This window comes from Oxyura jamaicensis, chromosome Z, assembly GCF_011077185.1.
Source record: "Oxyura jamaicensis isolate SHBP4307 breed ruddy duck chromosome Z, BPBGC_Ojam_1.0, whole genome shotgun sequence".
Lineage (NCBI taxonomy): Eukaryota > Metazoa > Chordata > Aves > Anseriformes > Anatidae > Oxyura > Oxyura jamaicensis.
The window spans coordinates 70,253,233-70,280,034 of NC_048926.1; the positions used below are offsets into that span (position 1 = coordinate 70,253,233).

The 26,802-nt window shown below is 43.9% G+C and overlaps 1 protein-coding gene across 2 annotated transcripts in view; it reads left to right on the forward strand.

Moving 5' to 3' along the window:
• The window catches only part of LINGO2 (leucine rich repeat and Ig domain containing 2), a 673,216-nt gene that overhangs the window by 580,643 nt on the left and 65,771 nt on the right, over positions 1 to 26,802 (forward strand). The window lies entirely within an intron of this gene.

A 26,802-nucleotide genomic window follows, 5' to 3' on the forward strand; every position in this document is an offset into this window, starting at 1 on the left:
ATAAATAAACCTGAGCATCCAAAGCTTATTTTAAAAAACGTCTAGCTCTAGAATTTTTGTATTTGAAAATGGCAGGGGAAATGGGAGCATCACAATATCTATCAATTAATAAGCTCAATACACAGATATTAAGTTATTCTCACATGGAGCAAGTGAATTACAGTGAATTTTCTGCATCATAAATCTTTCCCATGTGAGTCTGTAGATGGTTGGCTATAAAAAGGGTTTTATCCATCTCCTGTACTTTCTGGACTAGTGACTGGGGAGAGAGGGAAGGAGGTGGGGAGGGGGGACGGAAGGCTGGTTGGCTGGTAACTCATGCTGGGAAAGCACAAATAAATCTGAACTAGTGGATTAAGAAACACGGAGTTATTGAAAAGGACCTGACCTTACTGCCCGCAGACTCGGCAGCAGACAGGGAAATTTGGTCTAAGTTCCTTCTTTCCTACATACAGGAAATTCCCCAGGGAAAGCCTTATTATTCCTCTGTTCTTGGAAGGATAAGTTTCAACTTTAGTATTCAAGCGGAAAAGTAATACAGTAATAAGTTAGTGAAATACGGGATTGGATCGTAGAAGGGAAAAGAAATTAAAACTAGTGTAAAAAAATCAGATGGCATTGGTACTTAGCACCTTCCCTAAGTGCCTGTAGAATTATGTGGGTGTGCAGGAGCTGATTTATTAATTAATACCTAGGAGATACATTCAGCTAGTTTAAGGTATCATCACCAGCTGGAAGATCTTATTTACCTCATCAGTTCCTAAAGTGGAAGTTATATTTTTCTGAGCTATTTTCCGATAACTTTGCTATTTATATAACTCAGAAGCACAAGTGATGGAGAGCACACTTACTTTATTAGAGGAAGAAATGATAATAAATTTAATCTATTACTTTTGCTACGAGAGCTGTTTGCTCTATGCACAAAAACTAATAGATTACATCCATTATGTAAAGTATTGTTATCACTGAAAACAAATAACATTTCCTCTTAAAAAGCTACCAACCTGCGGTGTGTCTGTCAGGTACATCAATTCTAATGCAATGCAGAAAACACTTTTCTTTTACAGAGACAAGGCATACCATGCAGTGGGCTTATTGACACAGTATAGCCCCCTGACCTATATAAAAGACTGCATTCTAATAGGTCTTATGGAATCTCATTGGTTTGGCTTTAGTGAGTTTGGCAGGCTGTCACATTTTGCTAAAAGAAATCAGATCAGCGCTGCCTAAACATAGAGAAGTCACAGCTGTTGGCTAGTAATGTGAGCAGAAGGCTGGAACTCAGCATTTCTGAGCTGTAGTCAAAACCCCTGGGCCTCTAATGGTCTGGGGAATATAATAACAATATTCATCTTTCAGAAGGAATATTCTGCCATTTCCGTTCAGGATTATAAAGTTGAGAAATTACAGTTCAGCCATCCCTACATGAAGAATGATAATTTTAATGTAGATTGGTATGTGATAATAGGCACTGTTATTAGACAAAGAAATTCCTTTTAAAAAAAAAATATATAATAATAATAATGAAACAATTGCTTCCCAAAGTGTTCCAGAAGATGACGGCACTGTGGTGACAGCAACAGTCTGCCTTATAGTCTGTATTTCCAACAGCTGTAAAATAGAAGTTCCTGCAGAGGAGTGGCAGCATATTAAAGAAAACTGTCAGGAAAGATGCACACCAACTAGATTCTTGCCTTCTTTGCAATTCAATGGTATATTGCATGAAAGGACCTCTTAATGCTTCATTTAATTAGTGTTTTTTCAATGCTTGATAAACGATTCATCTCCTAACGAATCTATGAAGATTTATCTCTTTGCCTTTGATTATAGATGAGGGATGCTAAAATGAAGGCAAACCACACATCATCAGGTTGTCAAGTGTATCAACCCCAGCAGTGAGCACTCAAACTAGTAGTACAAAAACATTACCATGTGGTCCTTGTACGAAACTGCCAAAAATAGGTCCTATAGTTTCTCTACTCTCTAATCAAACTGTATTGAAAGAAACCTAGCATTCCCATAGGTTCCCCAGATCTCTAACAGATAAAGTAACAGGTGTCTACTTTTCAAATTTCTACTGCCAATGTTTATCGCAGGGAATTTGACCTAACATTCTGTTTGCTTTGTTTGCCACAATGCTGAATCACATGCAACCTCAACTTCACCTTTTACTCAAGATTGGTTTGCTTATACATAATCCAAACCCTTGGAATTGCCCCATTCCCAGCTCCTGATGTAGGACTAAAGCCAGAAGAATTTGCTATGAATGTCAGTGGAGCATATTTGATAGTTAATGGGCAGTTACTGCTTCATGTTCAGCAGTCACTGGGAACTATTTTTGAAGTATGGGCCTATCTGGCACAATTAAAAATACCAAACTTGCCCTTGGGAATGAGCTTAACCACCATACGTCCATTCTGCCATTCAAGACCAAAAACAGCTGAAGACACTGGAAAGTGTGAGTTCAGGTCAATGAGAGCTGAAGGGACTACTTGCTGAATGGGCATGTCATCCTCGAGACGTGCAAACAGGCAAAAGTGAGAGATTAACTTGACCTTTTCCTCTTAACATACTGAAGCAGAAACTCAAACCAGTGCAAATGGAAAGAAGGCATATAGAAAAAAAATAATTTAAAAAAGGCAAAAAAAAGGACTTTGCTCCAATGGAGTCACAGTATGAGAATGAAAAGTATGAAAAATGGATGAGATATGCTTGTTGATGGGAAAATTATCTTCTCAGTATGATACAGTGTTCCCTCCAGATCCTGTCTTAACATAAGAATTTTCCTCTCTCCTTGTTCAAAAAAGGAAAGCTACAAACCACATCATTTCATTACAACTGCTTTCTTAAAATGCAGTCTGTTCTAATCAAAAGATCAATCTTTCCTGGATTTTCAACAACGACTGTAATTGTTTTTCATATAAATTGATTTTAATTGTAACACTGTTCTGCTACAGCCCTATTGTCTGTGTCCTTCCCAATTGTCAATTACTTAAATGAAAAAATAAAAGCTGGAAAGCACATTGTTGTAACTGATTTCGATGTTGCAATTGTCTTATCAGAAACAACATTCGTCTGTTGAGGCAAACACACACAAAAAAAAAACAAGCAAACAAAAAAACTTTCCTAAAAATAAAATTTAAAAATAATAAATAAATAAATAAATAAAGACAAAAGATCGTTACTGTTTCACTTGTGTTTTTTAAGGCAACGATTTGAGACTGTCATTTCCAGTTCCCTGTTACAGTTTTGGAAATATGCTAAGCGTTCCAGTTAGTATAATGATTACAAAGAAAAAAAATTTTCACTAATATCCTAACAAGGTTGCTTTTCCCACATATATAAGTTGAATGCCCCCTAATTAGGCTACTTCTTGCCATGCCATGCCTTGTTTTCTCCCATCCTGCCCTTTCCCTACACTACCCAACAAGTGTTTGACCAGTAAGTTGAGCGTGCAGCTTGACTTGTTTGGAAGAAGGCAGGGGCTGACTTGCTATATGAAAAATCTTCTCAAAATAGATGAGGCAGATGGCTGCCAGTCTTACTCTCAATGGAAGGAGAAAGCACGAGGAAGCAGTAAACTTCCTCCTGATGCCCTGGCCCTTGGCACCTTGCTCAAGTTGCTGAGCGTCAACTAGGTGAAATATCAATCAGCTTAGGAGATACTGCAATGAAAGACCTTGAGCAGATGACAGTGCAGATGACAGCCCTCTAACTAACCTTTTTAGTAGTAGCTCTTGTCCTGGAATGTGGAGGTCTTTTTACATGAGAACTTTATAGCCTTTAACCTCAGGTTAAATCTTTTTAAAACTTCCAGTAAGCACAGGAATGTCAGCGTCAGGATAAGCGCCATCACACAGCAGAAAAGGAAAAATAACCTTGGAGAGAAATGACTGCAGGAACACAGAAGACCACTGGGGGGTTTCAGTCTTTCTCCCCATACATGCAAAAGCAGGCATGCAGGACTGTGGGCACCGCAAAAAGCACCATCCAGGGGAAAGTGGAAAGGACCTGAGAACCAACCCATCCTGTGGCTGTGGTTTTGAACATAGTGAAAAGAATTTATTATGTAACTCCATGCTTCAACCCTCTTTCTTAGAATGAAACTAAATCAACTAGATTTACTTATATTTAATAATCTAATCTAATAATCTAATCTAATAATTTTATAATTTGATAAATCAAGTAGATTTACTCTTGCCGAGGTGATCAGCTCCGGGGCAGACGCGTTCTGCAGCGGAGCGGGGGATCGGGACAGTCATGGCTTTTTTTCCAGCATCGAGGCCACTCGAAGCAGCCGAGGGAGCCGCCAGCACCCGGTAGCCATCGTGAGGGAGGCTGACGGGGCGTAGGCGAAGCCAGCAGCACCCCCTCCCCGGCCGTTCAAAAGCAGCCCCTGGGGAGCGCAGCGAACAGGGCGGGCAAACAGGGCGTGGTGCCTCAGAAGGGCAGGGCGTGGCAGTTTGCACAGCAGCCCATGCAGGCAGGGTATGCAGGGAGGGCTGCTGCCGCTCTTTTGCAGCAGTCTTACCCATCGGTACTTGTAACCTGCTTGCGAGGAACCAGGCCATGGTCTCAACCAGGCAGAAAACCATGGCCTCTGCATCTCTTGTGGCCTCTCCAGCCACAGTCACCAGTGTGGCTATTCAGACGGAGGGCTCAGGGAAACACAAGGCCATCCAGGTCCTGGGCTGCAGGGCAGGCCCGAGTCTTCTGTCAGTATCTGTGGGAGGTGTGCCCAGAATGAAGAGCTGCTCAGCCAGGTAGTAGAGCTTCAGGAGGAGGTGAGCAGGCTGAGGAACATCAGGGAGTCAGAGAGGGAAATTGACCGGTGGAGGTGTACTCTACCCTCTCTGAGACAGACTCACGAGCCTGCCACAGCACAAGTGTCTCCTGCTATGCAGAAGACAAAGTTCCCTCATCCCACCAGGCAGCAGGAGGAGACCTAGGCCAAGGGGGGGAATGGAGGCAGGTTCCTGTTTGGGGTGGTAGGTGAGCCCTGTCCCTGCCCACCTCACCTTCCCATCTACCCTTATATAACAGGTATGAGGGTCTAGAACACAACAGAACAACAAAGTAGATGAAAGCCCGTCCCAGTTGGAAAGGGTACCTAAGGTAAGGCAACCTACCCCCCACATTGCTACATCATCTGTCAAAAAAGAAAGAAGGGTTACTGTCATGGGGGACTCCCTTTTGAAAGGGACAGAGGGCCTGATATGCCGACCAGACCCAACCCATAGGGAAGTGTGTTGCCTCCCTGGGGCTCGGGTGAGAGACTCGGCTAAGAAAGTCAAGCACCTGGTACAGCCCACTGACTACTACTGCTACCGATCTTTCAGACTGGTAATGATGAGGTAGCAACAAGAAGTCTGAGAGATCAAAAGGGACTTCAGGGCTATGGGGCAAATACTTAAAGGATCAGGGGCACAGGTTGTGTTTGCCGCTGTCCTTCCAATAGGGGGGATTGACGCTGACAGGTGGGCTCATCACATTCGGGACTGGTGCAACCAGCAGAACTTTGGGTTTTTCGATCATGGGAAGGTCTACGTGACACTAGGCCTACTGGCACCAGATGGGATGTGCCTCTCTCAGAGAGTGGTAAGGATTTTTTCTCAGGAGTTGGCAGGTCTGATAGATAAGGCTTTAAACTAGAGTCAGAGCGGGAAGGGGATAAAACCAGGCACACCGGCAGACCTAAGGGATGGTGCGCTAGAATCAGAGGGACTGTGTGCCATTGAGGACCTTTGGTTGGCTCCACAAGGTACTGTGTGTAGGGAGGCACATTTGAAGTGCTTCTACACAAACACACACAGAATGAGTAATAAAATGGATGAGCTAGAAGTCTTGGTCCAGTCCCACAGCTGCAACATCATCGGCATAAGTGAAACCTGGTGGGATGAGTCCTGTGGTTGGTATGTTTCAATATATGGTTACAGGCTCTTCAGCAGGAACAGGCATGGTAGGCAAGGTGGCAGGGTGGTGATGTATGTAAAGCATGGGCTGGATTGTGTGGAACTTCAGGTTGGCGATGGCAAAGTTGAGAGCCTCTGGGTAAGGATTAAGGGACAAACAAATAAAGGGGATGTCTCTGTGGGAGTCTATTACAGACCACCTGGCCAGGACAACAACACCAATGAATTATTCTTTGCAGAACTGAGAGATGCCTTGAGATCAACTCCCTTTGTCCTTATGGGGGACTTCAACTTGCCAGACATCAACTGGGATCACCACACGGCTGACAGGAGCAAGTCCAGGAGGTTCAGAAAGCACCTAGATGATAACTTCTTGGTGCAGGTGCTAAGGGAGCCAACTAGGAAAGGTGCCCTACTAGATCTGTTGCTGGAGAACAGAGAGGGTCTTGTGGGAGACGTGGCAATTAGCAGCCGTCTCGGTCATAGTGACCATTAAGAGTTTAGAATTTATGGTGACAGAAGGAAAACTGCCACCAAAACTTCAGCTCTGGATATGGGGAAAGCAGATTTCAGGCTGCTCAGGGAACTAGTCAGCAAGGTCCCCTGGGAAACTGCTTTTGAAGGCATTGGCATCCATCAGTGCTGGTCAGTCTTTAAGCACTGCCTCCTAAAAGCACAGGATCAGGCAATTCCAAAATATCAGAAGTCAGGCAGGCGGGGCAGGAGGCCGGCCTGCCTGACCAGGGATCTTCTGCTGGAGTTTAGGCGAAAAAAAGAAAGTGTATGTCTGCTGGAAGGAGGGTCAGGCGACAAGGAAGGAATACAGGGATGCTGTTCGTGTTTGTAGGGAGAAAATTTGTGTGGCCAAAGCCCAACTAGAGTTGAAGCTGGCCATGTCTGTGGGAGACAATAAAAAAAGGACTGTTGTGGTTTAACCCAGCTGGCAGCTAAACACCACACAGCCGTTCGCTCACCCTCCCCCCTCCCTCTCTGGGAAAGTGAACGGGAAAGTGAAGCCTGTGAGTTGAGATAAAGACAATTTATTAAGATAGGAAATAATAATAATAATAATAACAATAATGTGTACAAACAAGTGATGCACAATGCAATTGCTCACCACCCACTGACCAATGCCCAGCCCATCCCCAAGCAGCCGGCTCCCCACCCCAGCTAGCCACCCCTATATATTGTTTAGCATGCTGTCAGATGGTATGGAATACCCCTTTGGCCAGTTTGGGTCAGCTGTCCTGGGTCTGTCCCCTCCCAGCTCTTGCTGCACCCCCAGCCTGCCCACTGGCAGGTCAGAGCGAGAAGCTAAAAAGTCCTTGGCTTAGTGTAAGCAGTGCTCTGCAACAATTAAAACATCAGCATGTTATCAGCACTCTTCTCATCCTAATCCAAAGCATAGCACCCTACCAGCTACTAGGAGGAAAAATAACTCTGTCCTAACTGAAACCAGGACATACTGTTTTAAGATACTTATGCTTGTTTTGCAGCAAAAGAAAAAGGAGACGAAGCTTTAAGTACCCACTGCAGGTGTGTGATGGCTGAAAACAGAGAATGTGTTTACAAAAACAGCTTATGTTTTTATATTTCACACTGAAATTATTCAAATGTTTCCTCGTTAATTAGGATTTCTGAAAATTTAATTGATTAACCTAAGAACAGTAGCCACCATCGATTTAAAGATATCAGCAAGCAAATTTGTAGCAGCAGGGCTTCTTTATCAGATTATCATAGAATCATAGAATATCCCGAGTTGGAAGGGACCCATAAGGATCATCAAGTCCAACTCCTCACACCACTCAGGTCTACCCAAAAGTTTAGACCATGTGACTAAGTGCACAGTCCAATCTCTTCTTAAATTCATACAGGCTTGGTGCAGTGACTACCTCACTGGGGAGCCTGTTTCAGTGCGCAACCACCCTCTTGGTGAAGAACCTCCTCCTGATGGCTAGTCTAAACTTCCCATGTCTCAGCTTAACCCCACTCCCGCGGGTCCTATCACTGGTGTTTATGGAGAATAGGTCACCCACCTCTCCACTCCCCGTCACGAGGAAGTTGTAGACCGCGAGGAGGTCTCCCCTCAGCCTCCTCTTCTCCAGGCTGAATAGGCCCAGTGACCTCAGCCGCTCCTCGTATGCTTTCCTCTTCCAGCCCTTCACCATCTTCGTCGCCCTCCTCTGGACACTCCAAGTTTAATGTCCTTTTTGTACTGTGGTGTCTAGAACTGCACACAGTACTCAAGGTGAGGCCGCAACAGCGCAGAGTAGAGCGGGACGATCACTTCAGTTGCCCTACTAGCGACGCCACGCTTGATGCACCCCAGGATATGGTTGGCTCTCCTGGCTGCCAGGGCACACTGATGGCTCATATTCAACTTGCTGTCAACCACAACCCCCAGATCCCTCTCTGCAGGGCTGCACTCCAGCGTCTTATCGCCCAGTCTGTATGTATAGCCAGGGTTGCCCCATCCCAGGTGCAGGACCCGGCACTTGCTTTTGTTAAACTTCATGCAGTTGGTGATCGCCCACTTCTCCAACCTGTCCAGATCTCTCTGCAAGGCCTTTCCACCCTCGTCAGAGTCTACAACTCCTCCAAGTTTGGTGTCGTCGGCAAATTTGCTCAAAACACCCTCCAGTCCTACATCCAAATCATTTATAAAGACATTGAAGAGGACTGGCCCTATGATAGAGCCTTGAGGGACCCCACTAGTGACCATCTGCAGCCTGATGTGGCCCCATTTACCACAACCCTTTGAGCCCTGCCCGTCAGCCAATTGCTCACCCATCGTATGATGTTTTTGTTAAGCTGTATGCTGGACATTTTGTCCAGTAGGATCTTATGGAAAATGGTGTCGAAAGCCTTGCTGAAGTCCAAAAAGATCACATCAGCTGGTTTCCCTTGGTCGACTAGACTGGTGATCTTATCGTAAAAGGAAATCAAATTTGTTAGGCAGTAGACTGGAAGGTGGCAAATGTTGTGCCAATTTTCAAGAAGGGTAAAAAAGAAGACCCTTGCAATTACAGGGCTGTCAGTCTCACGTCATGATCCTTGAAGTTATTGAAGCACAGCTGGGGGACAATGCAGTCATTGGTTCCAGCCAACATGGGTTCATGAGGGGCAGGTCCTGTCTAACGAATCTGATTTCCTTTCATGAAGAAGGAGAAGGGGAGAGGTGCTCCAGGCGCCGGAGCAGAAGTCCCCTGCAGCCTGTGGTGAAGACCATGGTGAAGCAGGATGTCCACCTGCAGCCCATGGAGGTGGAGGAGTACCACGGTGGAGCAGGGTTCCACGCTGCAGCCCGTGGAGGAGAACACGGTGGAGCAGGTGGACCTGCACCAATGGAGGCTGCAGCCTGTGGAAGATCCGTGCTGGAGCAGATCCTGGGCCAGACCTGTAGCCCGTGGAGAGGAGACCACACAGGAGCAGGTGGCCTAGCAGGAGCTGTTGCCAGTGGGGGGGATCCAGCTTGGAGCAGTTTGCTCCTGAGGGATGGACCCCATTGTATGGACCCATATCTGGAGCTGTACTTGAAGAGCTGCTGCCTGTGGGAAGCCCACACCAGATCAATTCAGCAAGGACTACATCCCTTGGGAGGGACCCCACAGCACAGGGGATGAGAGTGACTGAGAAGGAGCAGTGGAGAAGCGCTATAGAGTGACCATAACCCCCATTCCCCTGTTCCCCTGCGCTGCTTGGGGGGGAAGAGGTGGAAGTGGGAAGATATGAGGGAAGGTGCTTTTGGTTTCTTTCCTTTGTTTCTCGCTTCTCTAGCCTGTTAGTAATAAGCAATAGTTCTTACTATCTCCCTATGCTGAGTCTGTTTTGCCTGTCACAATAATTACTGCACAATCTCCCTGTATTTATCTCAACCCTTGAGCCCTTTTCATCGTATTTTCTCCCCGTTCCTCTTTGAGGAGGGGGAGGGAGAGAGTGGTTGTGGTGGACCTCAGCCGCCCACCCAAGTAAAACCTCCCAGTTAAATCAGATACAGAGAATGAGAGACAAAGCAACACCTTCCCCCAACACCCTGCTGTAGTTCTGATGGAGATACCTGGAAATGGCCAGAACCGTCTGTTTCTGGCACCAGTGGAGCCCTTGACATCTTCCCACAAAACCCACTGCTTAAGCACCACACTCCACCAAAACTCTCCCATTTATGCCCAATACAGTGCCCGTGTGTGTGCTAGGAAGCTGGTGCACACGTGCAGTCGCATGCAACCATCTGTCACAAACCTATTTGTTAATAACTGCAACAGTTACACATGGGTCCCCAGTCAGAATCACAAAATCATAGAATAATTAAGGTTGGAAAAAACCTCCAAGATCATCTGGCCCAACCATCCCCCTAGTACCAATGTCACCCACTAAACCGTGTCCCTAAGCACCATATCCAACCTTTCCTTGAACACCCCCAGGGACGGTGATGCCACCACCTCCCTGGCAACCATCAGACAACCTTTCTGGAATAAATTTCCTCATCATTTAGTGTGACTGACCAGGTGTCCTGGGTCTGACTGGTTGCAGTTAACTTTCCCCACAGCAGCCAATACGGAGATGCACTTTTCACTTGTAGGTGGAAGAGCATTGGTACTGCACCAGTGTTTTAGCTCCTGCTGAGCAGCATGGGCACTGCATCAAGGCTGTCTCTCCAGCTCCCCTCCAACCCTAAGGCTGATAGGCTGGGGTAAGCAAGAGTTGTGGAGGGGACACAGCTAGGGCAGCTGACCTAAACTGTCCATCAGTTAAAACACAACAGACCTTTTTGGTACCCAATATTGGGCCTGAAGGATTGGAATAACAACAGGACTGGAATGTGTTAGAGAAAACTTATATTTGTTAAACAGTTGCTGGTCATAATGTTGACTGATTTACTCTCAACATTGTTTTATGTGATCCATGTCATGTTCCCGCTTCTGCTGCATGTTGGATTTGAGATCTTCTTTAAGGCTGTGTTTGTCTTTTTCAGTTTGCTGTTCTGTAAAGCACTGGCCTTGAGCTTAATCTGGCATTTGGGCCCTTCATTGCTATCATCCTTGCACTCCGGAAACTCTTTCTCAGAGACTATTAACAATTATACCTTCTCCCTTTTCTCCCAAGAGCCAGTTGGTGGAGGAAATAAGGAATGGTACCTTTCCCTTCCCTTCCTGAAGACTAGCTACAATAGCTCCTGAGTATTTTGAACATGCTTGGTTAATCAATGTAATCCTATTGCTATGTCTCCAGAGTGTGTTTCCAGCCTTTCCTAAGTTGAAGTGACTATCTAAGAATACTATTCAGGAACATGCCCCAAGGCAGGACCGGTGGCAAAGCACGTGGGAGAATATGTGTAAGCACACAGAACGGTAGGTATCTCCACTACTTTGGGACTTTACCCCTAAACACATGCAGAATCCTGAAGTACTGATAAAATGTTTGGGGGAAAAAAAAAAAAAAAAATGTATACCTTGGCAATTCCAAAGAGACACAAATCACCACAGTGTGCTCGGGCCTGGCCCACACCTGCTGAGAGAGCCCTGTTCAACACTATTCAGCGCTCTCAAGGATAAGAAAAGGTCTCTGGATTTGATGACAAAACAACAGACACTATAGCTAGAGAGAGAACCTACGCTAGCCTTTATAGTCAACAATAGTCATCAATGGAAGTGGAAGTCAGGTCATTTAATAAGGGAAGAACAAGCTCCTCCTAAAAGGGAGCAGGAGGAAGAATCATAAGAGACACAATGCTCTGTAGTAGAGCAAACACAAGAATAGGAGGGGGAAAAGAGAAAAATCATAAATAAATCAGAAACTACCTGATCTGTATGATCCAGTCATAGGTGAAAAGCCTTTCCTGTGAAGACAACCCGAAGGAGTTGGGATTGTTCAGCCTGGAGATGAGAAGGCTCTGGGGAGACCTTACAGTGGCCTCCCAGTATCTAAAGTGGGCCTACAGAAAAACTGGGGAGTGACTCTTTCTCAGGGGGTGTGGTGATAGGACAAGGGGTAACAATTTTAAACTAAAAAGGGTAGGTTTAGATTAGGCATTAAGAAGAAATTCTTTATGATGAGGCTGGTGAGGCACTGGTTGTCCAGAGAAGTTGTGGATGCCCCATCCCTGGAGGTGTTTAAGGTCAGGTTGGATGGGGCTTTGGGCAACCTGATATAGTGGGAGGTGTCCCCATAATGGCAGGGGAGGGGAGGGAATTAGATGATCTTTAAGGTCTCTTCCAACCCAAACCATTATTCTATTATCACTATTCCTGAGTCAGCTGTGAAATATGTGAAAAGATTTCAGCCATCACCCAGGCTAGCACATTGTCACCTGGTTGCTCCAATGCTGGGATTATGGGGCAAGTAGTCAGGAATGGAGGGCAAGAAAGCCCAGCAGCTGGGATCCCTTTATAAGAAAAGGACATTGACAAAGTGTTTGGAATTGGGGGAAAAGTCCTCAGCCTCTGGAGGTGACTCCTGTCCAGCTTAAATGAAAGGTATCCTTTCAAGGAAGAGACTGTAAATTACTTAAGCAAGTGGACCAATATGGAGGCAGGTATCTTGTATGCGAGGAAATCAGCCATAAGGGAGGTGATCTATAGCAACCTGGACAATAACCAGGCATCCAAAGACCCAAATGTAGTCCAGTGCAGAGGGACCATGCAGTGAAAGTTTGTACAGAGCACTCCATTGTCTTAAGCCAGCATCTTGACATTAATGAATGGGACAGGCACAGAGGCACCAATGGTGAATGGATTGGCCAGGAAACTCTGGCAATACAAAAAAAATCTCTCTGCCTCGCTTCAGGCCTCCATCTCATGTATGCAGAAACTGTTCAGAGAAGTTCAATAGCATAAATAGAGTATGTTTTCCTCCTCACTTACACAAATCAGCATCTCAGCTACGAGGAGTCAGCATTTCTCTTCTCAAGAGAGAGAGTACTGTGGGCACATGCCACATGGCACCCTATGGTTTTACCTGCAAAATCACAGGGAGGACATCAATAAGTGTGATGGCAAACCTAACTTGAACCTCTCATAAGGAAATAAGATTTGAGAGGTTGAAGTCTGGGTTCCACCCTCTTCCCAGATACCACTCATCACCACAGAAGCACTGGCCTGTTTGTGGGGACCAGGTGGGGGGCACCAAGCCCCAGACAGCCATCATCTCAGCTGCAATCTACTGCCATGTGCACCCGAGGAGGTGGATGGCCCACGGTGAGGACACCAAGTGATGGCGCAAAACCATGCAGCCTTCATTTCTTATCCTGTGGCACCAGCAGACCCCATCCCAGCCTAGCTCGTGGCTGGACTCCTGCTGAGCATGTGTGCGAGGCCTGGAGCATCGAGCAAGGATTTGGTGGAACCATGCTGTGGGGCTGCCAGCAGCTGTTCTCAGTGCCCGTCACCACAGTCATTGCCCGTGCTCCCCCAGCCCTGCCTGGCTCAGGCAGCCGGGGCCCCACAGGGTATGCTCACAGCAGCACAGGTGAGCTGTGCAAGGACACGTGCCCTGGGGCAGCCCAGGGGGGACACGGGATGGCCCAGCCATGGGGCTGGGGGGGTTCCTGCTGAGGGGCTGGGGCATTTTTCTGCCCTTTTATGTGCCAGTAAATGACAGTGGCCACTCTCTCTCTTCCAGCACATGACACCCTTTGCCAGCTGCAGCTCCAGTGCAGGGGAGCAGCACCTCATCCTCAGCTCTCCCCACAACACTGCACTGCACGCTGCTCATGGCCACAATGTCGCACTGGACCTGTCCCATCTGCCACGATTCTGTGTTTCTGTGACACTCGGGATGGTCTGGCCATTGTCCTGCCATGGCAGCACGAATTCTGCTTTGGATGCCTGATGCGATGGGCCAGGCAGAAACAACACTGCCCACTCTGCATGGGAGAGATGGTGGCCATTAAATTCTTGTTGTGGGGGCCCAGACTTTTCACAGGTGTACTCCACCCTGAAATCTGTGTAGCCCTTTTCCAAGATCACCTCAGTATCCTCGAGTCCATGATGCTGTAGCTGTAGCAGGAGCTGCAGGACATCTAAATGGCCGAGTGGTGGAAGACAGTTGTAGTGGAGACTCTCCTGGTCTCCATCCTCTGCCTCCAAGGGTTGCACAAGGAGGACCTCCTCAAAGAGCTGGAGGCTAGTCTGTAGCACTACACATTAATCCTTGTGCACCAGATCCTTGTGGTCATCATGCAACACTGCAACAAAGAGGTTTGCAGGCAGCTGGACCAACAGGACTTCCTCACTGCCAGGGCACGAGGACAGCCCAACAGAAGCCCCAAGACCAGGCACCTCCAGCAGGCCCACAGGATTCCACCTCAGCAAGCTCCCAAGTGATGTATGGAGCTGCAGAGGATGGAGCTCCAGGTTCATGTGGGTGGCGCTCAACCCCGCATCTAGGCATCTCTTTCCCAGGTGCAGCCCAATATCCTGGAGCCTGTATTTTTGTGGCTGCAACAGGAGCTGCAGCTCTATGAAGGTGAATAAGAATTCACCCTTTGTATCTACGATTTGTATATTTCTTATGCCAGTGAGTAATACTTTTTAAAGGGTACTTGTAAAACTTCTGTGTGCCTTGTGCCCTGTGCCCTTGGCTTCTTAACCCCCACTGAGATGTACTTCTGAGAAATGATACTTTTAACCCAACAGAATGGAGCTTTGCATTTCCATGAAGGACAAAGATGCTGTTCTCACAAAGCACCATACAAGCCTGTGAAAGAAATAGTTTTTCAGCACAGAAGCTCAGAGCACGTTAGAGCACAATAGCCAACTGGAGCGAGAATGACCAAAGCAAAGTGCTCTATGCCCCAGAAGAAGGGCTTGACTTTTCAGATATAGTAAAGAATGCATCTTGACACTGCTATGACCATGCTGGAGGTTGCCAAGTAACTGCATTCATCTTTGGTCTATGTGCACAACAAATCTCTTTGAAGCTGGTGGGCTTTTAATTCCAGCTAAATGAAAGGAATCATTTGACTTCTCAGCTTAGAACCAACCAAAACAAAAGCGACACCACAGCCCTTGTATCCACACAAAGCTAACACAGTTACAGGTGTTAATGCCAGTAAATATTCACCCTGTTCCTCTGACTGAGTTTATGCATACATTCTCTGGGAAAGCTTTCTGTTACACAAGAATAATTTTGACTCTTCTTTAGCTTCAAGGAAACGTTTGTAATGCACCAGCTTGGAATAAGAAAACCAGACTGCCTTTTGAAAGAGTGCTAGTCTTTTATCTTGCCCCTCTCCCCCCCTTTTTTTTTCTTTTTTTAAGACATTAACAGTACACTTATAGACCATCATATTAATCATATTACACCCTGAATGCACAGCTGGTGCACACAGGAGGGAATATTACAGTCTTTCTCAGGATGCTGTTATCATGTGGCAGGAAAATTTACAACACTGTATCTCACTGACTCTCTCTACAGAATTTAGGAGAGAAGTGGCTACGCACCATTTCTCTGCTCTCAACGAGTTTCACCTGCAGTGTTAATCTATGTCATTGTCATGGTTTTCACCACTGTCCTTCCTCTATTCCAAACATGCCCTCCCATAGCACTCATTTGTCCCAGCCAAACTCTTCTTTTCTGCTCTTTGCTGGTACTTTGGTATACTCCATCACCTAGTGCAAACTACCCTTTGCTCATACCAGTCTTTATTCCCTGTCATACTCTCTCTGCAGCTTTTTTTGCAGTTTTATCCTTGGCATTATTATGTCTGTATGTTGTATTTCAAAAGAATGTGTTCTTTATATTTAGAAATTCATTAACATTCAGAGTCTGTACAGTACAACCTACTTATTAAATAATAAGCACATGGCATGCAGAACGCCCACTCACTCTCTTGCATCAGTAGGAGCTGGCTGGGACAAGCTCTAGTAAATTGAGTAAAATTGTCACTACACGTTCACCACATATGCTTTTGAAGCCTCTACAATATGTGCCATGAATGCATAATTAGCATAGGGAACACAAAGCAGAATTCCACAAGACTTTCTTTGGGACTTTATGACATCACTTACTGTAAGAAAAAGTTCACTGGTCTCCAGTCAGCAAGAAATTAAATTCAATGAGTGTCAAAGCACATACAGTGTACAAGGTTTGAATATAATTGTAAATGTGAGATTTAGTTGCTACCTAGAATTAATATTTGCACACAGCAGTTTAAATGCGAACAGAAAATGACAAATTTTGAAATGAAATCTTAATATTTATGAAAATTCTATGTGCTATAAATTGAATCTGAGAGCAACATCTGCATTTATGGGACCCACTTTTAAAATGGGCTGGACAGAAATTTCAGTGCAAAATCCTGCTAAAGTTTTGATTACATGCTGCACCCAATGCAGAAATATTGGTCCTATTCCCAGTATTGGAGTGATTAGGTACTGGAATGATATTTCTGTATACAGAACCATAGCCACACGTAGCACTTAGCATCTTTTTAAGGCTATGGAAGTACCTCAGTGTTGTGAATACACAGACCTTAAGGTTCAGTGCTTACAGTTTTGTGGATAAGAAGCACCCCACTTGCTTATTTTTTCTACCAGGTATTTACCCTCTTCTCATGCATAAAACCAGCACTGCCTGGTTGTATACATACAATTTAATCTGCTTTTTATTTAGGACATTTTTAACAAACAAAATTTTTTGCATTACTCCAGCTACCAGAATGTCTACCAATATTTCACCATTCCCCTGAAAACATGGAGAATAAAGTCACTGCCTTGCAGGTGGCTGGCACATCCATTTGTTTGACCAACAGTTTTAGTTTTTTACATGAAAATTCCAGGACAGTTTCAGTTCTCTTGGACTGTGAAAACATCCAGTACCTCCAAAGAAAGGTCAGAGGCCTGCAAGACAGCATATCCTCACTGGTGGGAACATCTGTACCATCCACCAGCTCCTAAGATCCTGCTCATGCAAGTACTTGCTTTTCTCCAGTCCTTGGGCACTTCTCCTAGTTGCTATGATCAATCAAAGAGAATCCTCTTGCAATGACATGTTAGATCCCTCCACACTCATAGGTGCATCTGACCAGGGTTCATGGACTTGTAAATTTGCTTAAGCACTCCCTAACCCGATCCTCTGCCACCAAGGGTGTCTCTTCCTTGCTCCAGCCTGTTACCCTTGTCCCTGGGACCTGGGATTCCTGAAGGCTGGTCTTGTTTGTAAAGACAGAAACAAAGAAGGGATTCAGTACTTCAGCTTTTCAGTACTTTGGGTCTTATTTCATTCAACATCGGGCTCACATTTTCACTAGTTGTCCTTTTGTCACCAACACATTTGTAGAAGCTCTCATTGTCCTTTACGTCCCTGGCCAGATTTAAATCCATCTGTGTTTTAGCTTTCCTAACTTCATCCCTGGATGCTCACACAGTATTTCTCTATTCTTCCCACCTGTCCTTGCTTCCACCCTTGTTTATCCCCCATATGACATGCATTATTGCACAGGCACTTAAAAGGGCACAACAGCATGCTAGATTCCTAGAAGTGATTTGGGGCATTTCTCCATACTGCTCCCTTCTAGGCAATTCTTTGCTAATCTGCAAGTGCTGAAAGAGACCCTGCATAATCTTTTTTTTTTTAAAAAGAAAAAAAAAAAATCTTTTTTTTCTTCATGATCCCTCCCTGGTGTGTTACCCTATGCCCCTTTATCAGCAGCCCTGTCCATCACTCCCTCAACGAGCTGCTGTTTATCCTCTCACTCCACTCACATTCCTGGTTTCCTTCTCATTAAATTAGCCGTCCTATTGACAAAAATGTTTTTGGCGCACTAAGGAAGGTAAATCCCGCCCAAGCAGACACTGATCCTCAAACAGGGTCCCGTCATCACAGAACCTGTCGTCTTAGTTGAGTAGCTCATGTTAAGTTCCCAGGAGGTGACAGGAGACTTTCCTTTTTATTCAATGCATAGCCAGTGACTTGAGACAAAAAACTGTCTCAGACCAACATCCAAATCTGTGGATCTCTGTTTAAACCATGCTTCTGTCCCACTCCCCTATAAACCCCCTCAACACAAAAGGGTGAAAAATTAAATACATTTTTTCACCTGACATGTTAAAACCTAAAATTAAAATCTAAAATCTAAACATAAAAATTAAATGAAAACAGAAATTACTTCTCTTAATATCCTATCTTTGGGGTCTTAAAATTAATAGGTGTCTAACAAGTAATAAGCCTCTTAAACTGGCTGTAACAGAGCAGTGGATCTCTTAGACCAGTGCTCAGTGCAGTTTGCCAGCTCTGTGATGATCAGAAAGAATACAGAAGTGGAGAATTACATGGGGAACAACCTTCACATACTTAGTGTAATTCAATTGTGCAGTCCATGATCATTTTTCTCCTGTGGGTCCATTACAAACACTACTACACTCCCTATAGATTCAAGCTGACTGACTCCTGATCAAAACCAAATTATCTGAAGTCTAAAGAAACAGCAGTCTGTGTCATTTGTAAGCATTAACCTGAAAACTGTAACATTGGCTATCTCATGACTCAGAGCCAAAGAGCTAAAATATCCAAAGCAAACACCAAAGAGAGTAAGAAAAACAGTATAGTAGGCATGTAGCCATAGTATGCATGTCCCAGGAAAAAAAATAAAAATAAATAAATAAATAAATAAAGACTAAAAAAGGCCTGAAACAAAATCCTTCCTGAACCTTCCCATGGTTTCAGTAAGGCTTAGACTAGACCCTTGAACAAAATTCCTCCCTGCGCCTCTTGAACAACAGCAACAAGGAACTTGCTTTCTGGTGTAATGTCACCAGTGATTCGTGGAAGAACTTTGTAACTCAAAGCAAGTAAGTTATAAAGTAGGTATGTGGTTTATTTTGGCACTGGGCACATGTGGGATAGCTCCCAAAGGCATGCACACCTTAACACAGCAACTTGCTTTGGTTATATGCAGTAAAAAGTTACATATGCATAAAGTTTCCCAATGTGTCTATACATATTCATAACCTATCCCCGCTTTGTATTAAAATTAGCTCCAATAAGTCATTTCCATAAACTCCTCCCATCTACGCCTGCACAGTGCCTTCTGGTGGTGGTCATAGGGGGGTCGTGGGGATGAAGTCCAATAACTCCTCTTCATCACCACTAGTCAGACTCACCTGCTCCTTGTCTCTTGACCAAACCACAAGGTCAGTCGCAGCTGGTTTTTGAGACAGGTTCCCCATTTTTGTCAGGAAGTATCTTCTGTGAGGGGCCCCGAGACTTGTTTCGATTAATTTGCACAGCAGTAAGCGAAGACACTCAGCAATATCTATTTTAAAGTGATTAAGCAAGCCCCCATTCTTTCATTCTTGGCTTTAATAATTATGATTTTTTATTATTTAGAAATCATTAATACAATTAAGCAAGCCCCCATTCTTCTATCCCTGGCTTCACCAGAAGCCCCTAGCTCACAACCAGCATGCTCGATTACCACTTCTCAGAAGTGGCTGGCTGGACTGGGTGTAAACAGCAAGTCTTTGTCAGCAGGGAGGCAGCATTAGGAGCCCTGTGGCGCGACATGGGGCTGTGCAGTGGCAGTGGCAGCTGGTTCCAACCAGCTCCAACCAACTCCAACAGACATGGGCACGGCAGAGCCGTGCCCCTCAGGGCAGTTCCGCAGCCAGTCAGAGGAGCCTGGGCGAAGCATGGAGCCTCAGGGCAGGCCTGCTGTAACCAAGGCAAGAGCGAGGGCTATGCACTGGGGGAGGAGGGATGGTTGTACCCGGTGTTTGTGTCCCAACACCCACTGCTATAACTCCATACAGCCATATATCCAGGCTTCCCCGGGTCCCAGCCTGCTGTGCTTTCTGTTGTGACCTGAGAATACTTTTAAATTTGACTGAAAAACCTTGCTTTCCAAGTAAGCGGTGCCTTTTACTTCAGTAAAAGAGGTGTTTTTATAAATACACAACAAAAGGGTGACTAAGGAGAAGCTCAATCCTTTATTGCATGTGAGAGGAAATATAGTAATGACAGATGAAAAATAAATAAATAAATAAATAAACTGAGATACTTAACACTTTCTTTCATGCAGTCTTTATTGACAAGACTAATTGTTTGCAGGATACCCAGTCCACTTAGCTGGAAGACAGAGACAGGGAGCAGAATAAAGCCCATATAATTCAAGGTGAAAAGGTTACCAATCTACTTTAACACTTGAACACAAATCTATGATGGCAGATGTGACCCACCCAGGGGTGCTAAAGGAGCTGGTGGAAGCCACTTTCATTAATTTATCAGCAGTCCTGGCTCACCAGGGAGGTCCCTGTTGACTGGAGGTTAGCAGATGTGACAAGAAGGTTCACAAGGAGGATCCAGGGAATTACAGGCCTGTCAGTCAAACCTGGGCACCAGAGAAGGTCGTGGTACAGATCATCTTGAATGCTATCACATAGCATGTATGAGATAACCAGGTGATCAGACCCAATCAACATGGGTTTATGAAAGGCAGATAACTGCTTGATTAATCTGTTTGTAATAAAATGACACAGTGGGTGAGAGAATGACTGTGGATGTTGTTTACTTGGACTTTAGCAAAGCATTATGATACTTTTTTTCCACAGCATTCTCCAAAAGACACTGGCTCTTCATGGCATGGATCAATGTATAGTTCACTGGTTAAAAATCTGGCCCAAATGGCTGTTGTGAATGGAATGAAATCCATTTGGTGGCCAGTCCCAAGAGGTGTTCTCCAGGGCTCAGTACTGGGGCTAGTTTTAACATTTTCATCAACAATCTTGATGAGGGGAGTAAGTACACACTCACTAAGTTTGTGGACAACATCATGTTGGATGGGAGTGTTGATCTGCTCGAAGAAAGGAAGACTTTGCAGATGGATCTGTACAGGCTGGATTGATGGGCCACATCCAATTCTATGGCATTCAGCAAAACTAAATGCTGTGCTGAGTCCTGCACGTGGGTCAAAACAACCCAATGCAGCAATATAAAGCATGTTCTCTACAGAGAAAATGGTCTAGAATCTCGAAAGAGTAAACCAAATTTACTCGATTATAGTAAATCAAATTGATTAAAGAATAAATAAAAATCTGAGGAATACCTGGGTTTTATGTTCTATATCTAGTTCAGAATGTATCACTGATTTTCTTCTCTGACCATTTCACTTAAGGAGGAGAATTAATTATCCAGAAATATGCAGTGTCTACGTAGTGCCATGATTATTCTTCTCCAGGTTGTAATTTACTTTTACAGTTGAGCAGGGCACATATCTGTTTCACTCATCCTGGATGGGACAGATGGTGTTCGCATGTCTAGCCCACATGGTAGCCATGCCTCAGAGCAACTGATAACCTCATCTGCCTTTTCTAAGGCTGGAGCAGGGAGTGGAAAGCATATGGTGACTTCCAGGAGTCAGAACCAGCAAACGCCCTCCTCGTAAATGCTGGGTTTATGCTTTCTGATGCCGCTGAACAGCTATTCGGTTGGTGTTTGGAGGAGCCAATCCATGAGCTAATCACTGCAAATTATTATTTTGGTAAAACATCAGATGTGATTTCTTTATGCAGCAGCTGAAGACTTTGATGTGGTTGCAAGTAAGGTTTGCTTGGTGGGTCTTCTAGTGTGACAGAAATGAGGCCTGAAAACAATTCGGGACCATTAAAGCAAGCCCACTCTGACAAGGGCTTGGACCTAATGGGGAGTCTCAGCAGAGACTTGTCTATATAACTTCAGAGGGAAAAGAGCTGCAGAACGCCAGTTTATCCCCAAATGTAGTCTAACACAATGTAGGTCAGAGTAGGGACTGCAGTAAAAGAAAAAGCACAACCTGTTCCATTAAGTCCAAACCACTTTCAGCATTCTCTTGGCACATGGTAACACTCTGTAGAAGTGGTGCAGATTCATGGCTGATGTAAATCCACAGAACTTCATCAAAATCAGCAGGGTTCCTCTAGTTTAAGCCAGCTGGGGAATCGCGTCTCAAATCTCTTAGTCATAACAGTATGCTGTAAGCCAAGAAAAAATTAGTAAAGGAAATAACACATAAAATTGGTGCTGTGCTGATTTTCTGTGAGAAACAACTTATCATAAATATTTAAAATCAATTATAACTTTTTATTTATTCTTCCATACAGTATGCTAATTTTGCAATGCTAACAACATTCAGTCCACTTATTTGCATAATTGCTGTACTGCAATTTGTTAGAAGTTTTGATTCAAGATACTTATAAGTGATAGCATGATTGTATGTTCAGTTGAAATGAGAAGAAAAAAAAAACTGGCCAAAAAAAATGAAAAAAAAAAAACTTTCAATGTAAAATGTGTTATAATAACTAACACAGATAAGAGGAGAGAAAGATTACTGTTTGGAAAGAGAAAAGCTTTCCATAGATTAGAACTATCTCTTGGGTGCAAAGACATCATAATAGTCTGAGCAAATGTTGAGTAAGATGCTCTGGGTAGAATAAACAGTGTTGCAATGCTGCAGTGATTAAAATATTAACTCTATTTAACTGTAATTGGCAGCAATTCAGCAAAAGTGATTTTTTTTTCTGAATAACAGCATCAGTTAGAAAAAAAAAAAAAAAAAAAAAAAAAAAAAGGTGTAATCTGGGAAAATGAATGAGTTTTGCAGCTTCTCCATCACTAATTTGTCAATTAAGTGCATCCTCCTGTGTAGTTATGCCCTGTCTCCGGTGTGTGTATGTAGCATCCCCAGATTTCTGGGCACTCAGAAGAAACAAATTGAAAGTACAGGCACCTACTAGCCAGTTGGGTGGAATCAGATAAATCACAGAATCATAGGATCATAAAATCATTAAGGTGGGAAAAGACCTCCAAGATCATCTGGTCCAACCATCCCCCTACCACTACCCACCTACTAAACCATTTCCCTAAGCACCATGTCCAGCCTTTCCTTAAACACCCCCAGGGATGGTGACGCTACCACCTTCCTGGGCAACCCATTCCAATGCCTGACTGCTCCTTCTGAGAAGAAATTTCTCCTCATTTCCAACCTAAACCTCCTGCGGCAAAACTTGAGGCCATTCCCTCTAGTCCCATCACTAGTTACCTGTGAGAAGAAGCTGACCCCCAGCTCCCCACACCTTCTTTTCAGATACTTGTAGAGAGCAATATGGTCTCCCCTGAGCCTCCTCTTCTCCAGACTGTAAACAACCCCAGTTCCCTCAGCAGCTTCTCACGGGACTTGTGTTGCAGGCCCTTTACCAGCTTCGTAGCCCTTCTCCGGACACATTCCAGGGCCTCAATGTTGTTCTTGTAGTGAGGGGCCCAGAACTGAACACAGTACTCGAGGTGTGGCCTCACCAGAGCAGAATACAGGGTGATGATCACCTCCCTGGCTCTGCTGGCGACACCATTCCTGATACAAGTAAAGGATTGGTTCGTAACAAGCTATGTAATAGGCTTTATCAGAATCACGTCATTCCCTATTCTCATGTATACAAATGAATTGTAACCCAAAGGGGAGAATTGAATACAGAAATTTGTCTAATCCAGGCCATAGAGTCCTTTGCTCCATCTTTCCAAGGTTTGGAGGTAGCTCAGCTTTGGAGGGCCTGAGGCACCAAAGCGTCTCTGCAGGCTTTACAGACTTGCCAATGGAAACACGCAGTGTACAAGACTGCCCCAAACCAGTATTTCAGCATCCCCATTTCAGTCTAGCTTAGAACTTTTTACTGTAAAATCCAGTAGTTCAGAATAGCACAGAATATGGATAAGGAGGAATAGAAGAATTTTTTTTTTCAGATGTTTATTCAGAAAGGTTTATTTTAAAAATCTCTTATAATACCATGCTACCAGTACCATGTATCAGGTAAGCCACAAAGAAATATCTGCATGAAATCGCCAGTGTTCAAAATCCCACCAAAACAGGGGTAGAATATGGAAACAGGACTTTATAAAATATCTGTGGGAGAAACTTCATGGAAAGTTTTTATGCAAAAAAAAAAGGAGACATCTTTTAGAGTGGAGGCCCGCAGCAGAAACATTAAGAGTTTGGTGACTAAACATCTAAAACACACTATTCCACACATCTTGGGGGAAAGCATTGTTTCTACAGGGAGGTGGAAGAAATATGTTTTTTTCTTTCCTTCTCTCTCTCTTTTTTTTTTTTTTTCCACAATATGTCAAAGTTGTCAGGATAAGAGTTTTGACATTTCCCTGTGTTTGAGGTAAGCTCAGATGAGAGGGAGCAAGCAAAAAAGAAAAAAAAAAAAAAAAAAAAAAAAAGCTTTCAGTATTTAATCACAGACATTATGAAACACTCAAGTGTCGCAGGAGGTAATGCAAGGGGAAGAAAGAGAGATGGGAAGTTGAAGTCTTCATGGTAAAATAAGTTCTGGGGATAAGAACATCAGTTGCTGGCCATGAAGAAGCAACAAAGCTTGAAACAATGTCACAGATTTTCACAAGCAAAAATAACATCTCTCTACTTTGAAAGGGGAGTAGCAGGCAAGAAACATATACCTGTAAACTAGAGATTCTCATGCACTAGAAGCAGGTTCTGAGATTACCTGTAATGGTCTGGAGATAGCCATGACAGGGTTGGAGATGTGCAGACAGCTCTGCTTAGTCTGCAGTCCAGCAATTGAGACTGGTGTTGTATCCACTACCAACAGGGACAACCATAGTTGTAGAGACCTGTAGCACAGCTATAGTAAGGCAAATATAAGAGATGTATATGAAAGGATGGTTAAAAGCATGGTTAACTCCAAAACCAAATTAAATACATACCTATTCACCAGTGCTTTCAGGGTGTGTTGCTTAGGCTTCTGATTGAAACCTGATTTAAAAAGCACAAGTTTACATGCTGGGATGTACCTCACGCTTGAGAGGTAAAAGAAGGAGTTTCTGTGCTGTCTTCCATTTCACTAAAGCATTGAGTTCACTTTTTCTTATATGTTTATACAGAATGCACTGCAGTTAAACCATGGACCTTGTCAAATCAAGCCCAAGTAGAGATATTATGATCAATTTGGTTATCACCTAGAAGGATGGTGTTAATAGGTTGTGTAGGCTCAACAACACACACAAAAAAAAAAAACAAGCCACCAATGGTTCTGTTTATTTTAGTGCTACTCTTCATTTCAAAAATAAGCAAAGAAGGTGGCATTTCAAAGGAATTTTTAAACATACTAAAATCACAGCTGTGAAAGAAATAGAATGATGACAGCTGTGTAATCTGAGTTTGCTCTTGCTCACAGATAACAGCAACAGCACTGACCTGTGAGGAGTGGGGAAACACTGCTTTTTTGGAAGCTTTAATTACTGTTTGCATGACCCATTTCTAGAGCTGGAAATTAATCACTTTCTGATTTGTTTATTTTTAAACCACAACCCATACTGGCAGGGATTCAATGCCTAGCAGAGGTACCAAAATCACATACTTACAATGTCATGGATTAAAGCTGACTTCCTAGCATAAAAGTAGTCACATAGTCTCTGTACAGTCTGTTGGCATCTGAACTACAGGAAAAGGAAAGCTTTAAAATACAGGTGCAGTGTGTCGGGGCTCTTTCATCTGATGAAGTGAAACAATGACATTCCCAGACCAGCTGGACCCTCTTAGTTCTGTACTGAACATTATGTGCAATTTGTTTACTTCTCCAAGCCCAGCAAACTTCAATACCCTCCTTGCTCATGACATGACTTTTCCTCATCCTTAAACTACTCCCTCCCTTTTTTTAAAGAAAGAGAAGAAAAAAAAAAAAAAGAAAAAGAAAAAAAAAGTTTACAGAGAAAACTGACAGCAGCCTGGGGGCTAGCAAACAAGTCAAATGTTCTTGGGCTTTGTTTGTTCCACAGGTGTTAAGTTCTTGTGTGCCCAAACTACTAACTGTAATTTTAATATTCTTGTTTTCTGTCAGCTTCTGGCATAAGACTTGCAGTGCTTGCTTGAAGGAGTTTTTATCAGTCATTTTCTGGTATAGTCAGTGGAAGCTGCTGTCACCTCACATTGCTCAGTGGCAGCTGGCAGATGTCTCTATTTCTCAGTGAAATGAAAACTCCTAGCTCTTCAGAGTCTTCTTACTGAACTTGGTCAATTATCCTCATTTCTTTTGAACATGAGCAGCATTGTTCCTTGTCAAAGTGCAGACTCCTGAATTTCAGTCTGAATTTCTTTCTTTGAATGGCTAAAGTACTATATCACAACACACCAGTGTAGACTTTAGGTAGTTCTTGTTAGAAGCAGATAAAAACTTATTACTACAAATTTGTAAGTACTTCAGATGAGCAAAGAACTACAATCCTTCATCAAGAAAAAATATTTACATCCAGACAACTTGTGCTTTGTGGGTGTCACACAGCTGAAGTGGTGTAGAGCCTTAAAGTTGAGACTCAATCCTGCTTGTCTGGAGAAGTAATGGGTCTCTGAAACAAGTACTATCCATTCCACTTGTTAACCATGCAATTTAACAGCAATGTGAACATTCTGCATAGATAGAGAAGAACACAATGTGTCAGATGTAAAAGTCAGCTAAAATGTCAGCAGCGTCACAATGCAGGGACTCTTGTTTACCACCTGTGAATTCTGTTTAACAGAGAGACTTGTTAAGAGAACACAGTATTTTTGAATGCCTGCACTAAAGTATCTATCTAATGCTGTAAATAAAGCTATATCAAATTCCCCTTTCTCTGACATCCAAGCAAGTGCGTTGTTAAAAATTATGGGCCACCTACAGAAACACTCTTGGACAAGAGGTTTAACCTCCTGGAACAAGGGAAGTTGGTCTTGTTTTTCCCATCTGAACAGAGAGAGCTGGAGAAACAGTGGAATTTTTTGCTAAGTTTGGTTTTGTTAAGTTTTCAATTCTCCTACACTGCTTTTCAAAGTGTGGCAGTACCCTTGTGAGTAAACAAACCAGCCTGTGGGAGAGACATGAAGCCAGATAAATCAGGGAGAAGAGCTGACAGAGTGTGTCGGGTCGTT